The sequence below is a fragment of the Podarcis cretensis genome (genome assembly GCF_951804945.1).
Source record: "Podarcis cretensis genome assembly, chromosome: 5".
Lineage (NCBI taxonomy): Eukaryota > Metazoa > Chordata > Lepidosauria > Squamata > Lacertidae > Podarcis > Podarcis cretensis.
The window spans coordinates 19,531,009-19,554,680 of NC_137174.1; the positions used below are offsets into that span (position 1 = coordinate 19,531,009).

The 23,672-nt window shown below is 40.8% G+C and overlaps 1 protein-coding gene across 10 annotated transcripts in view; it reads left to right on the plus strand.

Annotated features, from left to right (window-relative positions):
- Positions 1 to 23,672, plus strand: part of ZMIZ1 (zinc finger MIZ-type containing 1) — a 383,046-nt gene that overhangs the window by 154,751 nt on the left and 204,623 nt on the right. For 9 of the 10 annotated variants that reach the window (XM_079977006.1, XM_079977001.1, XM_079977009.1 and 6 more), the window contains one exon: positions 4,578 to 4,659. The exons of the other annotated variant lie outside the window; for it this stretch is intronic. The gene's annotated coding sequence lies outside the window, so the exon portion shown is untranslated. The remainder of the gene's footprint in view (positions 1 to 4,577; positions 4,660 to 23,672) is intronic. 10 annotated transcript variants of the gene reach the window in all.

Below are 23,672 nucleotides of genomic sequence, written 5' to 3' on the forward strand. Positions count from 1 at the left end.
AGCTCTGAGCCTCTTTTCAGAATTTGTTTTGGGAAGGAGAAGGTTAAAAGTTTCAGAAGTTGCATTTGAGAGTCATGGGGACCATCAGGAGGCAAGGTGGATGGGGCACCAAAGTGTCTGCTCTGGGATGAGGGGAATGGTTACCCACTGTAGGCTTATAGGATCAAAGCCCTGTAAAGGGTCCCCAGGCCATGTGCTACACCCAGAGACATACCAGGCTCCTCACAGTCCTTAGGCCCCTTTCTAATTCCCTCACCATCAATCACTGTGGGACAGCATCTAAGAGGAGTGGTTGGCTGGCAGCCCCCTCCCCTTTAACGGTCACTTAAAGTTTTATATGCTAGTGCATAGTGCAGACCACTTTCCCTGGCCTTTCTTCGTAGCACACAAGCTGCCCCCTTCCTCCCCTTTGTCTCGTCTGTCGTTAGGATGAAGATGATGACGAAGACTTAGAAGTAGGGGTACAGGGAAAGAATTGTTTTAAACCACGATTGCCGGGTTACAATCCTGGTCTGTACCTTTAAAAAAAAAAACCCAAAAACTGATGAAGGATGAGACAAAGCATGTGTGGCTTCTCCTGCAGAGTTCTTCCCCTGGTCTTTTTGTCCTCCTCTCTCCCTCCTCCCTCGTCCCCAATACCAAATCTGCCTTTCGCTGCAGGCCTGCCACAAAGCCAGTAAGGCAAATGCGGGAAGGGGGGTGTCTCTGGGCAGGGAATGAAAGGAACAGGGAGAGGGACAGAGACAGGAGGAATTGTAAAGGGTCTGAGCAAATTTCTGGGTAGCAAACTGGCAACCCTGCTTGGAGCAATGATTTGTACATCTAGAAATATATCCTTGTAAGCCTCTAGGTATTCAGGGCAGATTTTTTGGAAGGCCTCTGAAGCTCCACTCTTCTGGAACACCACCTGTTCTCTTGGTGCCAAGTCTAACATGTGCTAACAGGCCCTTATTAACTGCTTGCCTGATTGCCTCTCTCTGGGTAAGCACCCGAGAACCAGATCCTGCAATATCCTAGCAGGGCCTCTCTGAGGACATGCAGGTTGCTGAAAGAATTAGCTACATCTTTTCCAGCCTTTATATGAGGCTGTCTTAGGAGAGAGTTGATATTTACTCTTGCAATACAAAGATGATGCTCCTTCAATCTGTGTCCCGGATTCTTCACACTTTTGCTCTTGGGTAGGCTGTCCCTCAAATGAATGTCTCTCATTTTAAGGGGGCTTAGCTTGTGGGTGTTTTTTTTCTGAGTAGTTGGAATTGCAGAAAACACCCACAACTTTCTGAACTTATTTGTTGGCAGTTACCCTGTGTCAAGCACAACATTGTGTCCCTGCAAAGTGTCTTGTGGGGCTGGATTAAGGGTGTTCAGCACCCACCAATCCTGCCCTGTGCTATAGAAGCCTGTCTGGAGACACAGTGTGCAGGGAAAGTGTCACTGTTCCAAATGTGGCTGCGTGTTGCCATCCTTTGGCCCACTTTGCCTGGGCACCTGCTGAAGATGGTTGACCAGTTTTCTTAGTCATAGGAAGTTGGAAACCGCACAGTGGAGTGTTCCAGGTGCATTTCCTGTCCTCACTACTCAGGAAGAATCGCACCTTTAAACTGTATTGGAAGTGAGGGGCAGATGATAGGGCTCCCTGTTGCTGCCACCTGAGGTGAGATGAAATAACTTCTGGGGAGCATCCTGGCCGTGCTTCTCTTGGGCCCTTTCACGAGGTAAAGGAGTGGCATTTATTTATTTAATGCATTTATATCTCACCCTTAAAAATATCCATCCAAGGGCAGGATCAAGGATCAATGCACATAATAAAACACACCAAGAAAGCAATAAAATCAAGATATAGTGCTGCTACTGGAGAAAGAGGAAAGTGTGCCAGAGAGGTTGAGGCTGGGAGTATCTGTCCCCACCCCTTGCACCTTTATAATTTCTCTGAACAAAATCTAAATGTTTTCCAACTGTTGGCTTCATATCTTTTCACAGCTGCAAAACTTCCTGCTTTCCAGGACCTGGTGCTGCTTCTCTTGTGTTAATATCTTTCCATGGCCCCTTTTGGGCTTGAAACATTTCCACTGTTGTCTTCTACTTGCTAGTCCATTTTCTCCACATCTGCTTTCCTGGAAACCTGTGGTTTGTTTTGTGCTTAAAATATCCCTTCCAATCTAACCTTTGAAATATATACTTCCTCTTTTTTTAAGTTGACTTTGTATTCATTGGGCTTGTCTGAGCTCTCTTCACTGTTCCCAGTTGATTCTGATCTCCTCTCAACAAAATTACTCCCAATACATTGCCTGACTGTGGTGTTCCTGGTAGCTGTCATCTTCACTGTGTTAGGGCTGTCTAATTACTCTCCTGCAGAATCTGTAGCTCAGAAATCTGTACTTCCCTAATGACAGAAACTGCAACAATTCACTTTGTTTTGCTGGACACTCAGGCCAGTAAAGTAAACATACTTCAAAACCTTTCCTTGTCTTATGTTAACAGTGAGCCTGGTTCTGTGATCAACACACCCTCTGCTTTATTGCAACACAGAGATCTTCCCTGTAATAAATACTCAGCATCGCCTACAAATAAGGAACACAATTTATAATTTTGCTTTGCCTCCACTGGCTGTTTCTGTGCTCCCTCTGCTGGATCAGGAAGCACACGCTGCCCCCAGAAAACCCCAAAGATTGCAGTAGTGCTGAAGCTGTATAAAGCATAGGGGCTGTTACATATTCATACTGACATACAAACAATATTATTGCACATTAAGATGTGCAGTTTACCTGAAAGGGGTGGCAAGCAAAACAGTTTGCTTACAGAAAGTAAATATCTCAGGCTGTTTATGTAGACAGCTTCAAATAAACCTTCAGATTTAGGGTTGTTTCAGTTAATCAGCAGTAATGGTAGGTAAGGAAGAGAATACAGAGATACAGCATGTCAGCATTGCTCTTGAGTGAAAATAATTGCTTCCAAATAAAAAAAATGCACTGATAAGGTATTAGTTGTAAATGACAGGGCCATTTCAAACAATATTAGCAAATTTCAAGCAAATATATATATATATATAACTAAATTATATTATTTAGTTATATATAACCAAATTGAAAAACAAAATGTTTGTAGCTGGCATCTAAATCAGTATAGTGAGTATCCATGTAATATTAAGAGGCAGGGAGTTTCAAAGAATCTCACTGCTGAACTGAAAGATTGCCTCCTAGCATATAATGCAGAATGACTATTATATGGCCTTGGTAGAAGTGCAAGTCCTACAGATCGAAGCCATCCAGTAGGTGATCCTTTAATTAGGCTGTTTTTGAGATAGGGGAGTGTTACCTAGAAGACCGGACAAGGATAGTGCTTTTTGGCATTAATCTAGTCAAGATCGATGGTCGTTTGAAAATTCATAAATATTTCTGTGGCATTCTCCCACTGTGGCTCTTCAGACCTATGGAGGACAGCCTGCCAGGAGACCATGCTTGGCTGCTAAAACAGCACATAGAAGGCACATTGCCTATAAGCAACCCATTGACAAAATAGCTTTCCCCAGAAAACTCTGTGATTTGCCAGGGTAATTTGTAAACTTTGTCTTTGTCTTGATGGGAAAATGTAAGGAGGGCACCAGGTTGGGAAAGGAGACTCTAAAAGAAAGAGCAGCATATTGACTGTGGCAGGGCTAGCCAACCTGGTACCACCCCCCTGCCCATGGCTGGCATCATCCCTAACCACTAGCTATGCTGGCTGGAGCTGATGGAGAAGAGCTACATTGGCCGCCCCTGCAGTATGGGCAAATGGTAGAGTTGCTCAAAGCCCTGCTACATAGACTGTACATGCAGTGCTACCGTGGAATGGCCACAGAAATGGAGTGGCACAACTAGCAGGCCCAAAAAAAGGAAGTGGAAATTCCACGTGCTACAAATGGCATTTGCTGTGAGCTCAAATAATTGTTAATTTGTAGCACCTGGAGTTCCTTCATTCCTTCACTTTTTCTTTTTCTTTTTTAACCTGCCTCTGTGGAACTAAACACCCACGCTCCCCTATTGCCTGTAAGAACTTTTGCCTTGAATGAGATTAGGAGCCTATGGAGAAATTCCTTTTCAGGCAGCCCCACACATGTGATCTGCCCACTGCAAAACAAGAGTATATACTCATGCTTATGTAGGGATTCACATACTGTGCCTGTTCTCGCTACATGGGGTTTGGCACAAGAGCATGAGGCTTTCTCCCCCACCCCCACCCCCACCCCCAAATGTTCCACAAGTACAACCTGTATGCAGGGAAGATTTATGAAACACCCTTATGGGGCAGCTTTGTAGAGGACATCCTGGCTTCAAGGGAGTGACCATAGCTCTCCCCAACATGACATGGGTACCAATAAACTGCTACTTGGGAGCACAGGATGAAGGAAAATTGGGAGAGCCATTGTGGGTAGCAGGCAAGTCATCCCAGTGCCATTGAGGGAAAGTGGATGTGTCAGGGACAAACAACAGCAGCCTATTGAGCTTTTGGTACTTGATATTGTATATTCTGTCCTGCAATCAAATTGTGAGCATGCAGATGCTTGGTACCTTTGGTAATAATGTGCCTTTTTATTGTAGGAAATTGGATCTTGTTATGTGAAGCTTCAAAGGGCCTAGTCATTAGCTGCCGCTGGATAGGAAGTGCTCGTGGAACACTCTGGTAAGATATTTCTCTTTTGACCAGTTGTATGCATACAAGTTATTTGTTCATTCTTGCTCCACTATAAGAAATTAGGGTAAGGATAAGTATATCTTGCACGCTGCACAGCTGGCCCTGCCATGCAGCAGAGCGAAGCAACATAGTCCTGGAGGCACCATAGATAAAAGGCAGAAATTGGTGTCTGAATGATGCAGCAAGACCTTTTGTTTTTTTGTTTTTTAATTTTTTATTTATAAAATTTTCAAATATAACAATAAAAGAAAAACATTCCATTTGAATTATGCATCCAATTCTAATCTTTCCACTTTCAGACTTCCTTCAGTCTATCTGGAAATTTTCATGTTTTCACAGTTATTCACATTTCTGGCATCTGTATTGTGTTTTTTTTTTAAACCAAATTAATCTTAGCAATTATTATAAAACAATATTTCTTTCCATTATTGTCACAGAGCTTCTTGAAAACCTACAAACGTTAATTGACCTTCACATATATTTTTAATATACTCTGTAAATTTATTCCAGTCCTCGGTAAATCTCTGGTCTCGCCGGTTCCGAATTCTCCCCGTCAGTTTGTCTAATTCTGCGTATTCCATCAACTTCATTCTCCATTCTTCTTTCGTTGGGATTTCTTCCTGTTTCCATTTTTGTGCCACCAAAATTCTTGCCGCTGTTACTGCATATAAAAACAACTTCTCATCCTTCTTTTTTATGTCATTTCTTTTTTTTCTGTAAATATTTATTAAGCATTTTTTAAAACAATCAAAGACATAGGTAATAACATAGTATTTTCAAATATCCATGTTTCATGCACCTCCTTGGACTTCCTCACAGCTCTTGCTCCTGCATTCTAGACTTATAAATTTTGCTAGCAAATTATTAAATTAGTTCCATTCATATAATAAAATTTCCCCAAATTAATTCTCAAGTTTCGGAATTTAAAATCACACTTATAAAATACTTAATTATAAAATACTGTTTAACCAAAATTTATCTTTTCTTCCAATTACGCTTAAATTTATGTTTTTTTATGTTTGATTTGTTGAAGCCATGTTGTTACTAATCTTACATCTTTCTTAACATTCATACAATTTACAATATTTTTGTAAATAGTCCTTAAATTTGTTCCAATCCTCCTCCACCAGTTCTTCTCCCAGGTTTCGGATTCTGCCTGTCATTTCCGCCAATTCCATATAGTCCATCAGTTGCATCTGCCATTCTTCCAGTGTGGGCAAGTCTTGAGTTTTCCAGCATTTAGCGATGAGTATCCTTGCTGCTGTTGTAGCATACATAAAAAAAGTTCGATCCTTCTTTTGCACACTCTGGCCGACAATGCCTAAAAGAAAGGCCTCTGGTTTCTTAGGGAAGGTATACTTAAATACCTTTTTCAGCTCATTATATATCATTTCCCAGAAAGCCTTCACTCTAGGGCAAGTCCACCAGAGGTGAAAGAATGTTCCTTCAGCTTCTTTACACTTCCAACATTTATTATCAGACACATGGTATATCTTTGCAAGCTTGACTGGAGTCATGTACCACCTGTGTATCATTTTCATAATGTTTTCTTTCAAGGCATTACATGCCGTGAATTTCAAACCTGTGGTCCATAACTTTTCCCAGTCAGCAAACATGATGTTATGCCCTATGTCCTGTGCCCATTTTATCATAGCTGATTTGACCGTTTCATCCTGTGTATTCCATTTTAACAGCAAGTTATACATTCTTGAAAGTGTCTTAGAGCTGGATTCTAACAGTTCTGTTTCTAACTTTGATTTTTCCACCTGGAATCCTATCTTTTTGTCCAACTTGAAAACTTCTTTAATCTGAGCATAATGTAACCAATCTCGCACTTTATCTTTTATTTTCTCCAAACTCTGCAACCTCCAATTATCTCCATCTATTTCTATTATTTCCCAATATTTCGGCCATTTGGCCTCCATATTGAGTCTTTTCGGGGCCTTAGCCTCCATTGGTGATAACCACCTTGGGGTCTTGTTTTCCAATAAATCTTCATATTTCAACCAGACATTAAAAACTGCTTTTCTGACAACATGATTCTTGAAGTTCTTATGTATTTTAACCTTGTCGTACCACAGATATGCATGCCAACCAAAAGCATTGTTGAATCCTTCCAAATCCAAAACATCAGTGTTTTCAAGAAGTAGCCAACCCTTCAACCAGCAGAAAGCTGCTGATTCATAGTACAATTTTAAGTCTGGCAGGGCAAAGCCCCCTCTTTCTTTAGCATCAGTTAGTATTTTAAACTTAATTCTGGGCTTTTTGCCCTGCCAGACAAATTTAGAGATATCTCTTTGCCACTTCCGGAAACTTTCCATTTTATCCACAATCTGCAAAGTTTGAAACAAAAACAACATTTTTGGCAATACATTCATCTTAATAGCAGCAATACGTCCTGACAAGGAAAGTTTCAATCTTGACCAAACATCTAGATCCCTTTTGATTTCAGACCAACATTTTTCATAGTTATCCTTAAACAAGTTTCTGTTCTTCGCTGTTATATTTACCCCTAGATATCTTACTTTTTTGACCACATTTAATTCTGTCTCTTTCTGAAACCTTTCTGATTCTGAAAAAGTCAAGTTTTTTTCTAAAACCTTGGTTTTTTGCTTATTAAGTTTAAATCCCGCCACTCGACCAAACTCATGAATCAATTGCAAAACCCTTTTAGTACTAGGCTCTGGCTCCTGTAAGGTCAATACTAGGTCATCTGCAAATGCTTTCAGTTTATACTGTTTCTCTCCAACCTGAATACCCTCTACCAACCGGTCTCCTCTAATCATGTTTAAGAGCACTTCCAGGACTGATATAAATAACAAAGGGGATATAGGGCAACCTTGTCGTGTACCTTTTTCAATTCTAAACTCTTCTGTCACCACATTGTTCACTATCAGTTTAGCCTTTTGCTCTGAATAAATTGCCTCTATCCCATTCTGGAACCCCCGCCCCACTCCCATTCCTTCCAAATTCTTCTTCATAAACTTCCAGGAGATATTATCAAAGGCCTTCTCCGCATCTATAAATATCAAAACTGCTTTCGTGTTGATATTTGTTTGCAAGAGTTCCAAAATGTCAATAATGTTCCTTGTATTAGCAAACAAATGTCTACCTGGGAGAAAGCCTGCCTGGTCCTTATGAATTACTTCATTCAAAACTTTTTTAAATCTACTTGCTAAAATGTCTGCAAATATTTTGTAATCCACATTTAGGAGGGAGATGGGGCGGTAATTCTTAAGTTGTGTCTTTTCAGTTTCTAATTTAGGTATCAAAGTGATGAAAGCTTCTTTCCACGACTCCGGTGCTTTCTTCCCCTCCATGATTTCATTTACAAACCTCCATTAGTGGGTGTATCAAATAATCTTTCAATGTCCTATAATATTTGGAGGTAAGCCCATCTGGCCCTGGAGATTTGCCCAGTTGCATATTCTGAATGGCCTCTTCGATCTCTAATTGTGTTATTTTATGATTCAGGATTGTTCTGTTCCGCAGAGACAACCTTGGTAAACCATTCTCCTTCAAAAATTGTTCTATCTCTGATTCATTTTGCAGCCCTTGTGTATATAATTGCTTGAAATATCTATGGAAGCACTTTCTGATGTCCACTGGGTTCTGTATGTTTCTTCCCTCAAATTCTAAGTTTGTTACTGTATTCAGTTTTTGTCTCTTTTTCAGCTGCCATGCTAGCAGCTTTCCACATTTATTTGCCGATTCAAAAGATCTTTGTTTCATTAACTTGACTTTCCATTCCACTTCTTGATTTATTAATTTTGAATATTGTGCTTGGTAGTATTTGATTTCTCTTAGAATCTCCTTTGATTTCGGTTTCGATCTTAATTTCTTCTCGCCTTCTTTAATTTTCTCCAAGATCTTATCCTTTTTATCATTCTGTACTTTTTTCTTAATGGTATTCTGCTGTATCAGAAACCCCCTCATAACCGCCTTGCTTGCGTCCCATACAATTCTTTTTTCCACCGTAGTGTTCAAATTTATTTCAAAATAGTCCTTCAAAGCTTTTTGGGCCTTTTTACTAATCTCCTGATCTCTAAGCAGATTGTCATTCATCCTCCATCTAAAGGAGCCGGTTGGCATTAATTTCATATCCATCTTTACAGCGTTGTGGTCGGAGCAGGTCTTTGCTCCACTTTTTTTATCTTGGGTGCCAGGCCTCTAGTTGTCCAAATTTGGTCGATTCTTGTCCAAGTCAGTTGGGCTTCAGAAAAGAATGTTCCTTCTCTTCCTAGAGGGTTCTTTGTTCTCCAGATGTCAATCAAGTCCATATTGTCAGTCTTTTTTATGTCATTTCTTAGTATTCCTAACAGAAAAGTTTCTGGTTTTTTAACAAAGGTATATTTCAACATTTTTTTCAATTCATTATAAATCATTTCCCAGAAACCTTTCATTTTTTTACATTCCCACCACATATGATAGAATGTTCCTTCTTTCTCCTGACATTTCCAACATTTATTACTCACTTTATACATCTTTCCAAGTTTTACTGGTGTAACATACCATCTATATAACATTTTCATAACATTTTCTTTTATTGTAGTACATGCAGTAAATTTCATTCCTTCTTTCCACAATCTTATCCAATCATCAAATTGAATATTATAACCAAAGTCTTTGGCCCAGTGAATCATTGCAACTTTAACCTCTTCATCCTTAGTATGCCACTCAAGCAATAATTCATACATTTTTGATAAAATTTTAACATCATTATTCACAATTTCTTTTTGAAATCTAGATTTTTCATCTTGAAAACCTCTTTCCAGCATCTCTTTTTTAAACATCGCATTCACTTGGAAGTAGTGTAACCAGTCAAACACATGTTCTTTAACTTCATCGTATGGCTTCAATTTCCATTTATTTCCTTCTTTTATAATTAAATTCTCATATGTAATCCAACTCCCCATCATATTGATCTTCTTAACACTCATTACCTCCAATGGCGACAGCCAGAATGGAGTTTTAAACTCTAATAAATTTTTGTACCTATTCCATACTTCAATCAGCGGACCTCGGAAAATGTGATTTTCAAAACCTTTATGCACTCTTTTTTCCCCATACCATAAATATGCGTGCCAACCAAATCTATTATCATATCCTTCTAAATCCAAAAGTTCTGAATTTTCCAACTTTATCTATTCTTTCACCCAGCAAAGACATGCAGCCTCGAAATATAACTTTAGGTCTGGCAGGGCAAAGCCTCCTCTATCTTTTGCATCCGTTAAAATCTTAAATTTTATTCTAGGCTTTTTGCCCTGCCAGACATATCTTGATAATGCTCTTTGCCATTCTTTAAATATCGTAACACCTTTAATTATTCGTATTGATTGAAATAAAAACAACATTTTTGGTAGCACATTCATTTTTACTGTTGCAATTCTTCCCCAAAATGACAACTTCATTCTTCCCCACACTTCCAGGTCCTTCCTAATCTTGTTGCAGACTGGTACATAATTATTTTGAAAAAGATCAATACACTTGGGAGTTAATATAATCCCAAGATATTTAACTTTCTTAACCACTTCCATATCTGTTTGTTGCTGAATTCTTTCTATTATCTCTTGGTCCATATTTTTAACCATTATTTTCGTTTTACTCTTATTTAATTTGAATCCGGCAACTTGTCCGAATTGCTCTATCTCTTCTAACACTTCCTTAACACTTTTAATAGGGTCTTCTATTGTTATAACCAAATCATCAGCGAAGGCTTTTACCTTATATTCCTTACAACCAACTGTCACACCTTTTATCAAATCATTACTTCTTAACGCTCTCAACAAGACTTCCAGGACCGATATGAATAACTATGGTGATAAAGGACACCCTTGTCTTGTACCCTTGGTTATAGCAATATCATCTGTCAGTACATTATTAACAATTAATTTTGCTCTTTGTTCAGAATATATTGCCTTTACACCATTCACAAATGAATAACCCATCTCCATAAATTCTAGATTCTTTAACATAAATTCCCAAGAAATATTATCAAATGCCTTTTCCGCATCAACAAATATCAACATCACTTGCTTATCTTTCTTATTAGTCCGATATTCTATTCTATTTATTATGTTTCTTATATTGTCTTTCATCTGCCTCCCTGGCAGGAATCCTGTTTGGTCCTTATGGATCAATTCCTTTAATGTCTTTTTCATTCTATTTGCCAAGATGTTAGCAAATATTTTATAGTCATTGTTCAATAGCGAAATTGGCCTATAGTTTTTAACTTGAGTTAAATCTGAGTCCTGCTTGGGAATTAATGTTATATGTGCTTCTTTCCATGTCTCTGGTATTTGTCCTTCTTTCAGAATGTTGTTCATAACTTCTACCAACGGTACAAGTAAGATGTCTTTCATTTCTTTATAATATCTTGCACCAAATCCATCCGGTCCCGGAGTCTTCCCACTTTTTAATTCTTTTATAGCCGTTTTAACTTCTTCTATTCCAATTGGTTCATTCAATTTATTTTTATTTGTCACTGGAATTTTTTGCACCCCTTTCTTCTTTAAATAGTCTTCTATCATCTTTATCTTAGATTTCTCTTTTCTTTTATATAGATCTCTATAAAAGTCCACAAATCCTTTCCTTATTCCTTTCAGGTTCTCAATGTCTTGGTCTTCTACTTTAATCTTTTTAATTATATTTTGTTCTTTCCTTTTTCTAAGTTGCCACACCAGCCATTTTCCGGATTTAGTTGCAAATTCAAAATTCTTTTGTTTCATTCTTTTTATATTCCACTCTACTTCTTTATTGATTATCATAGCAAATTGTGTCTGAAGTAATTTTATACTTTGCTTAACTTTTTCATCCTTAGGTTTGTTAATCAATTTTTTTCATTCTCCATTATTTGTCTTAAGATTTCTTTTTCTCCTCTTTCTCTCAATCTGTTTTTTATTGCATTTTGCTGAATAAAGAAACCTCTCATGACCGCTTTACTAGCATCCCAAACCATATTAATTTTTGTTTCCTTATTTATATTGTTCACAAAATAGTTAAACATTTCTGTGCTCTTTCCACAATCTTCTGGTCATCGAAGAGTTTCTCATTTATTTTCCACCTGAACGATTTTTCTTCATACCCTTTCAGAATACCTTGGATGGCGTTGTGGTCGGATAAAACCTTGGGTTGGATCTCAATTTTTGTAAATCTTGAAATTAATTCATTAGATATCCAAATTTGATCAATTCTTGACATTGATTGATTTACTTCAGAATGAAAGGTAAATTGTTTCTCTAGTGGGTGTCTCAATCTCCAGATGTCTTGTTGCTGTTTAGTCGTTTAGTCGTGTCCGACTCTTCGTGACCCCATGGACCAGAGAATGCCAGGCACTCCTGTCCTCCACTGTCTATCAAGTTACAATTCTCAACCATATCAAAAAAAGTTTTTGGTAGTTTCCCTTCTTTTGTTTTACCCTTATTTCTTAGTCTGTCCATTTCCATGGACCCCACTCCATTGAAATCACCCATTATTATAACTTTTTGATCCATATATTCAAATAATTTCTCTTCTAAGTCCTTAAAAAATTCTGCTTTGCTTCCATTTGGTGCATATATTCCAACTATTATCAATTTTTCACCCTGCCAATTGATTTGAACTGCAATAATTCGACCCTCTTCATCCTTAAACAATTGTTGTGCTTCTAATTTATTTTTAACATATAAAACCACCCCTCTTTTCTTACTTTTGTCTGATGAAATAAACTCGTTTCCTAATTTTTTGTTAACCAAAATTTTCCTGTGTACTTTTTTCACATGAGTCTCTTGTAAACAGATTATGTCCAAATTCTTTTGCTTTAGATATTGTTGCACTTTATTCCTTTTTTTATATCGTTCATTCCATTAACATTCCAAGTCCATAATTTCATTGCCATAATGTCAATCAATTAAATATTCTTTTTATTAACTTTTTATTTCTCCTCTTCCTCTTGCTCTTCTTCTGTTTCTTCTTTTTCTTCTTCCTTTTTTCCTCTCCTTTCTTTTCTTTTATCTTTCCTGCTTCTTTGCTCTTCTTCCTCCTGGTCCGTGGCTTCTCCTTCACCACCTTCTGCTCCTGCAGCTTCTAATTCTGTTCCTTCTCTGGTCAGCCCCTTATATCTTCTAAGAAATTTGTTGACTTCATCCGGTTTTGTCAGTCTGTGCCTCTTTCCTTTATAGGTAAATGCGACGCCTTCTGGAAACTCCCATCTAAATTCTATATCATTCTTTCTCAAAACTTGTACCATCTCTTTGTATTGATCTCATTTTTTCAGAAGTCTTAATGGCACATCTTTAAAAATGATTATGAAACTCCCATCTATAATTAAACGTTTTTCTCTATTTTTTTGCAAAATTAAATTTCGAAATTCTCTATCCTTGAAGACAATTAAACAGTCTCCTGGGAATTTCTTCACTCTGGTTCTCTTTGTTTTAATCCTAAAGGCATTTTGAATCGTTTTTTCCACATCCTCTAATTTCATATCTAGCCATTGAGCAATCTCTGTTGTCAGCTTTTCTTTGATTTTCTCGCCTTGAACCTCTGGCACAGACCTGAACCTCAAATTCTTTTTTCTTTGTGAATAGAAATGTCTCATCTCGTGTGCATAAGAGGGGGAACGGGATGAGGGAGTGCACATGCCTGAGGCTCGGTATACCTCTTCAGCATAGTTGCATATTAGCCAGGCCTATGCTGGGCCTTGAGTGCTGTCAAACATTCCTGAGGTTCTGCACAGCCCTATTTTCTCTCCTTAGGCTCCTTTTCTATAAGAATGTCTGCTTGTTTTGTGCCGATGTGAGTGGCTGATCTAGTCTAATATGACAGTAATCCTAGCAAGCAGATGTGCCTTGGTCCTGCCTGCCATCTGCTCAGGTTCTTTAGCATCACATGAGGCTGGCTGGGGGGGCACAACCCTTTGGATCTGCATGTAACCTATGTAAAATTAAAGCACAAAACTATTAGTACAGCCAGTAAAAAAGGAGTACCTGGAAACATGAGAAGCATCCAGGTCAGATTCTTTGTCCCAATTATCCTAATATTACTTACTCTGACTGGCAACAGATCTATAAGGTCTGGGACAGTGGACTATTGCATCACTTGCTACCTGATCCTTTAAATTGGAAACGCCAAGAATTGAATCTGACACCTTTAGCATGCAAATATGTGCTCTGTCAAGGGACGCAGGTGGCGCTGTGGGTTAAAGCCTCAGCGCCTAGGACTTGCCGATCGAAAGGTCGGCGGTTCGAATCCCTGCGGCGGGGTGCGCTCCCGCTGCTCGGTCCCAGCACCTGCCAACCTAGCAGTTCGAAAGCACCTCCAGGTGCAAGTAGATAAATAGGGACCGCTTACCAGCGGGAAGGTAAACGGCGTTTCCGTGTGCGGCTCTGGCTCGCCAGAGCAGCGATGTCACGCTGGCCACGTGACCCGGAAGTGTCTCCGGACAGCGCTGGCCCCTGGCCTCTTAAGTGAGATGGGCGCACAACCCCAGAGTCTGTCAAGACTGGCCCGTACAGGTAGGGGTACCTTTACCTTTTATGTGCTCTGTCAGTGAGTTTGTGGCTTCTCTCTCATTGGATGCAAATTGTTTGGTCAGTTTCAGAGCTTTTTGAGAGACAGCCAATAGTGGTTGCTGTGGATAAGGAAAGAGATTGCAATCTGTGGCTGGTTCTTGCTTGTCCAGACAATTTGTACTCTTGTTTGTTTATGTGCTGGCCTGATTTTTTGTTTTTGTTTTTACCTGCTGCTCTCTAGGCAGGGATTGAACTTTAAGAAATAAGAGATTTAGTTTGTTTGTTTTTACTTTATTCAAAACTGTTGATTTCTAAGGTGAAAGATTGCAGCCGGCTCAGAATGTAATAGGTGCAATTACTGCAAAGGAAAGTTGCATAGCCTCTGCTGCCCTTATTAACCAAACTGACTTCTCTCCCACTCAAGATTGTTTTCTACCTCCACATCCATCTGCAATCATTAGACATTCCTTCTGGCAGTACCAGTCACTTACACAGATGGAATAAACCATACATTTACTGGCAGAGCTGTTCCATCTCCCCCACCCCAGGCAAGGCTTTATGGAGCCTGGAGCTTGCATAACAGTTGACCCCAGCTCAGGATCCAGTAGATCGCAGTCTAGCTCAGTTCTTCCCCACCTGTTTCAGGGCCTTCTGCAGGCTGACACCAGTGGGAACCCCACTTGCCTCCAATTCACACTATCAATAGCAGCTGTTGCAGCTATTGGTGAGCCAGGTTGCCCTCCTAGGAGCATTGGCTTCATTCCTGGCCTTGGAGATAATGGAATCATATATCAGTAGAATTGGGAGGGACCCCTGCAATACAGGAATCTCAGCTAAAGCATCCATGGCAAATGGCCATCCAACCTCTGCTTAAAAACCTCCAAGGAAGGGGAGGCCACCACCTTTCTTGGACAGTGTTCGAAACTCCCATTGTTCTAGATGCATTTTGTGACATGGAATTTCATTAGCGCGAGCAGTTTCTGAACTCTGGGCGCAGTACTGCACCTAAGATTTCAGATTAAAACTACACAGTGGAAGGAAAGGAGGACCTTTTTCTGCCTCCCCACTTCCAGCTACTCTCTGAAGACTGGAGAAGAGACCCTCTTAAGAAAATTGGGGGTGGGGGTGGGCAGGGGAAGGACTAGAGCATGTGAAAAATGAACAGAATATTTTAGCTGCAGTTCATTTTCAGCTTTGTATTCTTGTTATAAAAAAGCACACCCAGACATTCCATTGTTGCGCCCATAACCTAGGTTTAAGGTGCCATTTAGCTCCTAGCTTTCATATCTAAGTTTCTAACACTGCTTTAGGGAGCCCATTCCACTAACACATCTTACCATCAGAAAGTTCTTACTGGAGTTTAGTCGGAATCTCCTTTCTTGTAGCTTGAAGCCATTGGTTCGAGTCTTACCACGCAGAGCAGGGGAAAACAAGACTTGCTCAATCTTGCATGAAACAACCTGTTAGATATTTGAAGATGGCTATCATATCTCTTCTTAGGCTCCTCTTTTCCAGGCTAAACATACCCAGCTTCTTCATCCGTTCCTCATAAGGTTTCCAGACCCTTGATCAACTTGGGAGTCTCTCGTGGAGAGCAGCTGTGGTGTCACAGGCCACATTTGCAATCCGAGTGGGCCTGTTAACATTCTCTGATCTTATGACTGACAGCCCTGCTCTAGATGCTCAACTACATCATCATACATTACCAGATGCTAGAATGATATACTTGGGCCTGCTTCTTCTTAGGTTATTTCCTTCAGTGCCCTAAGTACCGTATTTTTCGCTCTATAACACGCATCTGACCATAACACGCACGTAGTTTTTAGAGAAGGAAAACAAGAAAAAAAATATTCTGAACGAAACAGTGGGTGCATGATTTTTATGTGATCTGATGGTGAGTTTGGGGTAGCCCAATGCAAAAATCCTGAGGATCCATGTGGATCCGTGCTTTGTAACCACGTTTTAAGTGGGGAGGGAAGGAAAAGCACTCAAGGGACAAGGAGCACGCGTGGAGAAGGAGCTTTTCCACGAGCTGAGCGGGGAGGAGGGAGGGAAAGAGCACTGTTGCTTTAAAGGTATACTTAAGGTACTTGCCCTGTGCCTGGGTTTTTTTCCATTTAACAGTTTGCAGCCTTTTCCTTCCGCTCCTTGTTTTGAGGCAGAATAGATTTGAACAAGTGAGGAGGACTTGGATTGCAGGGGATTCACCATTAGCTGTGTAAAAGCGCTCCTCCTTGTAGCCTGAGTGATAAGCAGCCACCAGCAGCAATAGAATGGAGCACAAAAAAGTGGTAGGGGCACTAGAACCGAGACAATGCTCGAATCTATCCTGCCTGAAAACAAGCTGCTCCCTCTCAGCGGATCAGCTGAGACGTGGGGATTTGCGAAGTTTTCCCCTCTCCCTCATCCCCAGCCTTTTTTTTTTAACTTCCTGGTTTTCACTGCGTGGCTCAGAGCTCAAGGTTGGTTTTATTTTGCTGCTGGTTGCTTAAATTTTATCTTTCCTGCCGTCCCTCTGCAGCCTCATTGCTCTGTTTAGAGAGCGCACGGACCTTTGCTAGCGTCTGTCCCTCCTCCCGTGTAAGCGGCTGCTGCCCGCTTTGCTGCCATGGCTCTCCTTCCCTCCCTCCTCCCCGGCTCCAGGTCGCTTTAAAGCAAGCAAAGCGAGAGCCTCCTAGAGTGTGTAAGCGGTTCCCGCTTTGCTTGACTGACGGCAGCCATGGCTCCGATCCGTGCATTCGCTCCTTAACACGCACAGGCATTTTCCCTTACTTTCTAGGAGCAAAAAAGTGCGTGTTTTGGAGCGAAAACTACGGTAGTTAGCTGACACATCTTTATGCCCAGGAAAAGATAGAACAAGCTTTTTTGTGTAGATATAGTTCAAATATTATATAGGGGGAATACAGTGGCCGCCATCTCTCCTGGTACCCACATGTTTGTGTGTTCAAGCTAAGTCATGGATTTGAAGCAATTTATTTAATTCCTCCTTATATTTATATCCCACCTTCCCTCTAAGGTGCTCAAGGTGGCATTCAAGGCTCTCCCCCTCCTCATTTTATCCCTGCACCTGCCAGTAAGGTATTTATATTTATTTCAGAGACTGAAAACAAAGTGGCATTGGGCAGTGTTTCTTTCTGTGTTGATGAAATGTGTTTTTAAGCAGTCTCATGCTGGAGACAGGCATTTCCCTTCCCCTCCCTCCGAAAGTTCAAGGCGGTTTAGAAGAAGGACCAGAGCTTGTGGTGTGTGCACACATACCCCTCTTTCGCCTCTTGTTTAGCTAGATTTTGTGTTGCTTCGAAAACCTGCAAAAAACATTTAACCAAAGGTAAGAGAAGGGCATCAGAAATATGGGGAGCTGAGCGTGCAAACCAAACCTCCTGTGTGTTCGATCCTTCAACGGTTCATTTTTGGCGAGTGTCACCATAAGCAACATCCGCTAATCTGATTTGATAGCTGTCATCTTGAGAGCTGCAGTAATGCAAACAAAAGATGATAACTCAAACGAGGTTAGAGTGAAGAGCTGTTCCCCAAGTCTTGCTGTTGCCATGTGGAATCCCCAAGTCAAATTAGAGTGTGGCATTCGTTCCTTTAGCTCCTGGGAGTCTACAGTTAAGATTCAGACAAACTCTCTCTCATTTCCACTTGGAAACACAGTTCTTTGGAGACTCTCTCTAAACACCAACTGAGGTCTGATTCACGTAACTGAGAGGCTTATTTTCAAAACGTGTTGTCCTTTTTTTCTGGCATGGCAAACTAGTTCTGTGCATAAGGTTCACTACACTGCTGGATGCCAATATACCCAAAATTGGTTGCATCAGGAAGCAGTTGTGCTGCTTTTCAACTTTGCTGAGTGTAGTCATTATAGGCTGATATTCTTAGACAGGATGAGGCTGGAACTTTTCCACCCTTGAGAAAGAGAATTTATGAGCTGGGTGAAGTAGCTAAGTGTGGGGCTTGAACTCTGGCCTACTTAGGGGTTTCAAAATGGAGATATTTTTTGGCCCTCCGCCTACTACTTTAGAAATGCTTTTCCTTTGATGGTAACTCTTACTGTTCTGAGAAAATATATTTGGTTATTTTGTTTGGCTTTATGTAGTTGCGCCACAAATTCCCAAGAGAAAGAGAAGACGTAATTCACAATAACAGACCAACACAGAATATACAATTGACTAAATGTTGGGTGTAAATTTTTGTCTGGAAGAACTAACATGTTGATACACTGCAAAACACACTTCATTGGCAGCCTGACCTGCACATACTTATTCGCAAATAAATTGCACTCTATCAAGTAGAGCTTTTCCCATGTAAGTGTCCATAGGATTGCAGCCTTGTGGTAAAATAATTGCAAGATGGGCCTGTAGTTTCTCATGTCAAAGAGTGGTACTTTAGCTGAGCTTTCTTCCTGAAAAGGTAGTTTACACATGCAGGAAAGTTGGTGTGTTTGTTTGCTTTGTTTTTAAATGTGAGGCTTCATTCAAATTATATGATCTCCCCCAAAGAACTGTACCACATGCTGTTTCCTTGTTCTGCTGCCAATCTCTGCTGAGAGAGGGTTCTTCGGCAAGAATTGCTTTCTTGCCTGAGTTGTTTAAGTCCAGCTTGTTTTTTACACACTTCACTGGGCCTTGATATTGCAAATGATACAGCTTTTTGTATGGCAGTCCCAACACATGGATAAATTTCTTTTCCTTGCCTCTCATACGAGCTCCAGTGCACACTCACAATGCAGGCTGGATCTTAGTTCAGGCTCCTTTTCTCTGTGTTGATTTAGATCTGTTTCTTTGCCTTCCTTTAATCTAGTTCTGTGGTGTTAAATTTCCTCTCTGGTGATTACAGAAGTATGAAAGGCTGGGGGGAAGTGAGAGAATCTCCTGCCAGTGTGGTGGGTTATATAAATACGAATATGAAGTTGGGAAGGGGAGGGGAGCTGGCAGGTGTAGAAATTTAGAGTGGTGTGCAGAATGAACGGTGCACTTCGTTCATTACTTCAGTTTTTTAAAAAAAGTATTGGAAATGCTTGCTACATGAATGGCCTGACTGATCTTAAGGCTTGGCTGCACCTTCAGTTGGTAAGACCCGCCGACAGTTGCACCAATACAACACTGATATATTGCCTCTCACATTGCAGACGCATCTCACACCACATAATCCCGAATGGGAAAGAAATATTTGCCTAGGAAGCACTGATTGACGTGTAGAGGAAGGAGAGCAGGTTCCATATTGAGAGTTGTGGGTACTAATATAATTTTGCAGCAAATGAAATTAGTCTTTAGTGGAGAAAGGCTGTAGCTCAGTGGGAAAGCATCTGTTTCTCATTAACAAGGCCCCAGGTTCAATTGCTGGCATCTGCAGGGAAGAAATTGGAGACCCTGCCTAGAATCCTGGAGAGTGGCTGCCAGTCCGTGTAGACAGGACTGAGGTGGATTAGATTCATGCTTTGCAGGGGTTTGGACTAGATGAGCCTTCCAAGTATACAATTCTATGATTCTATGGGGTTGACGAAGAGTGGCTAGTATAAGACTGCTTCCTGTATTTTGCAACTGGTTAAAAATGGCATAATTTACATGCAATTCACAAATATTTACATAAAGCCACTTTTCATAATTTATTTTGTGTTTTTGTTGTTGATGGTGTGTGTGCTTTTGGTTGCTATTTTGTACCTGGCAAGGAGCAAGGATCTCTGTAGGATATTAAAAGCCAGCTCCCAGCCACTGTAAATCTTCCTCAGCCACCTCTCCGATTTCTAAGATTTAACCAAGAGTTGTCCACACACTTCCAAGCATTTCTTTGTATCCGTAGGGTCTATCCGTTTATTTATATTTTGGCATTTGTGTGCTGCACTGTAACACAAATTCCTCTCTTGAGCATTCAATGAAAACAATGCAAAATGAAACATAAAAGCATAAATTCAATGCTAGATTAATACAACAAAAACAGATTTAGAAACAGAAAGGTCCAGGCTCTATCAATTGTTTAGGAGGCCTGGGTAAACAGGTCTTGACTAGGTGCTGAAAAGACCCTCTCCCTGGTGGTTGCCTGCCTTACTTCATTAAGTAGGGGCACATAGAGCAGAAATGTACCCTTTTTAAATCAGCAATGGGATGGTGGGGAGGTTTCTTACACACACACACACACACACACACACACACACACACCTGAGTGATCTGATGCCTCAGCAGCATTGGGCTTCGCACAGCTGGGGCGTAGATCCCAGCTGAGGGATCCGGTGCTGCTGAGACATCATGGTCACTCAGATGGGGGAGCACTTTCATGGAACCGCCACCCCACTGCTGGCTTGGGCAAGCCAGTGCCGGATTGGGGGTTCCTTTAAATGCTGAAGGGAGTGGCAACCGGGTGCCCCTCGGCCAAGCAATTTGAAGATGCGGAGGAAGGAACAAGCTATATCGGCACCTCTCCAAGGCAGCTTGCTTCTCCCTCTACACTGTATGAGGGCAGACTGCGATGTCAGTTTCACTTAGAGGTATATTGCTGGTGAAACTGCCACACTTCCGAGTCCCTTTGCTAGCAGCACCCCCTGGTTGAAGTTGCGCTGTTATAAGAGGGTCTTAGCAGTGTGGTGGTTTCATCAGTGATATACCGCTGAGTGAAACCAACATGGCGGTCTGCTCCTCATACCGGTCCTGGGCGATATATTGATGTATCGCCCAGGCCTAGGCAGGATGTAAATGCACTAAATAAAAAGGCGGTTATTGTTCAGTCAAACTGAATGCAATGTTTTGGCAAGAGGGAAGAGAGGAATCCCTTGTCCTCCAGATAATTATTTATGGTTTGGCAAGGAGAATATGCTTTGCCTTCTTGGGAATGTAGGCTGCCTAGCTAATCTTCCCATTCATGGACTCTTCCCAGTCACTCCTCCTGTCCAGGCTACATGCCTTACCAGCTCTGCTTTTCACCTTCCTTGAGTGTTTTTGTCAGTCTGGAATGTGTCCTTGAACTTTTGTTAATGCCTCTTGGTTGCTAGGATGGTGAGGGATACACATGGAAACTAGCCCCCTGTACAGAGGCAAAATTCACATTTGTTGCCTTGACTGCTTTTGCCTTTGGCCCTGTTCACTGCTGGCATGGAGAAGGGAGTATGACCCTCTGGCTGAAAAAGATTCCCAGCCCTTGTCCCAAGGGGAGAGGAAACCATCTTCCAGGTGAAAGGCTGCAAGATCTTCATGAAATAGCAAGACCTGTCAAGAGCTTTTCTGCATGGTCACTTCTCTGAAGTTCAAGAAGGTTGTCATCAAAAGTATGTTCAAAGTATTTTCCTCTCAACACATTTTAGAAATATATATTTATATATATATTAGTTCAGAACAGTGTTGGAACATTTGGGAACTGGAAAGCTTTTGTGTAACTAATTTCATATCGGCATATTAGTCTGGAATGTCAGAGCAGTTGATACTGGAATTTGTAAAGCATCCTGAAGCATTCCTAGCAGTAGCTAACGAAGCCCACCTAATATGTCTACAGCTGGGCAAATATCCTCCCAAATAGCACTGTCAGCCTTCTCTCTCTCTCTCTCTCTCTCTCTCTCTCTCTCTCTCTTCCAGCCTTATTAAACCAGCTTGATGATCACATCTGTGATCAGGACAGAACAGAGTAATCAACTGTGCTCAGGAATTAAATATAAAACTGCAGCACCCTGAAAAAAATATTTTAGCAGCAGCAACATAATCCTATTCGCTGCACATTATCTGCAGCCAGTATCTGCTGCTAGAAGAGCTCTCTATGTTATTTAAATGACTTCATCACATTTGGATCATTAGGAGGCATTTTATAGGATTGAGGTTATTTGGCAGAAAGTCAGGGGTGAATTTTATAATGTGCCTTTACTTCTTCCTCTCCAAATACACAGATTCGAGGTTTTACAATAACAATTACACCTTGGGTTGCAGCACTATTTCCTCTGCTTCAGACCATCGTGTATATCATCTGTGGCCAAATTCACTGTTAACATGTATCTAAATAAACACTCAGGAGAAAAAGGAAACAAAAATATTGTGTGGTGTAGGAGAAATTGCTGGATTTGAATTTTTTTTATGATCCATACCTTAAGGACAGTTGCCCTGTGATTCTGTAATTTTGTTTGTAGGGGTGGGAAAAATTGTGTCAGAGATGATGAGTGCAGATTTGCAAAAATGTATGCAGGATGCAGAATTTTATGGTGAATTGTTTGCCTATGTATGTTTCTTCACAGAGTACATGCAGGCTGCATTCAGACAATACTTTATTCCATTTCCTCGACATTTCCTTATTATTTCCACCTTTTATGTGACCTTTCTTGTCTTGTAAAAGCCGCTTATAGGTAGGTGGTGTTTAAGCTGTTCTGGGTGTGGTGGCATTTCCCCTGGAAAGATCAGATGTGCACTTTTTTAGTCCTTTCAGATCCAGTTTTCCTGCGGTGGCCCAAGTGGTCTCTCTAACATGGAGCACCTTTCACCAACTAAGGCTGATATGCTAACTGTGAATCCCCCTTGGCAAGCTCTCCATATTCTGGTAGCACCTCCCCTAGGCTATTGCAGCACATCATACCCAGAGCTTCCTTGGACAGCTGTTCAGAAATTGAAGCATGTGCAAAAGACAGCATCTGGTTACCAGCTTGGACTGGGTGAAGTAGGAAGTGTATATTAACAGTTCTGAAGTAGCTACACAGCTCCCAGGCCATCTCAGAACACAATCCATACTGTTGCTTCTAACCCTTTAAAGTCCTAAACTGCTTGGGAAGTGAGAACCAAAAAGATTGCCGGCTCTTTCAGGAATCTGTCCTAATATTCAGCCGAAGTAATCTTCTACAAGTGTCTTTTCCATCGCCATCAGACGAGGATGCTGTGACTGAGCCTACTCAGTCATGTATTCCATCTTTGAAATTTCCTCCCAAGGGACGTTCATCAGGTACCATCCCTGTACTCTTTTTAATGTCGGGGGAAAGTTGCTAGGCTTTAATTTGACTTTTTTTTAATGTGGGAATTTGATTGCTGCTGTTACCAGTTTTAGTGTACTGTCTATATTGTTCATTCAATCTGTGGATAAGCTATTCCCAGCACTTCAGCTGAAGAAAGGCTAATATATTTCTTAAATAAAATGGAAAGAAATATTTAATAGGCATTGCTACTCTGTCTAGGGATTTAATTGGAAGCTACTTAGTTAAAGCTATGGATGTGGAGTTTGCACGTGGCCAATGCTGCCTGGATGAAATTTGTTGACTACACTGTCAGTTCAGTTTATCTTCACTCTCGGATCAGTGGACAGCACATTTGCTTGGCTGGTATCAGAGGGAGTTCTTCTGTCTTATGTGTAAGGTGCCGAGGGAAGGTGGGGAAAGTGTTTCACAAAATGAACTCCCTAAATAAGTTATGATCATGGGTTTATATAATTTATGTTTGTTTCCCCCCAGGACAAAATATAAGAGAGATGTTTAGGTAAGAGAGCATAGAGCTGATGCTATCATCAGCTGCATTTGTATCTGCCGCCAAACATGAAGCTATGACAGAGAAATACTGT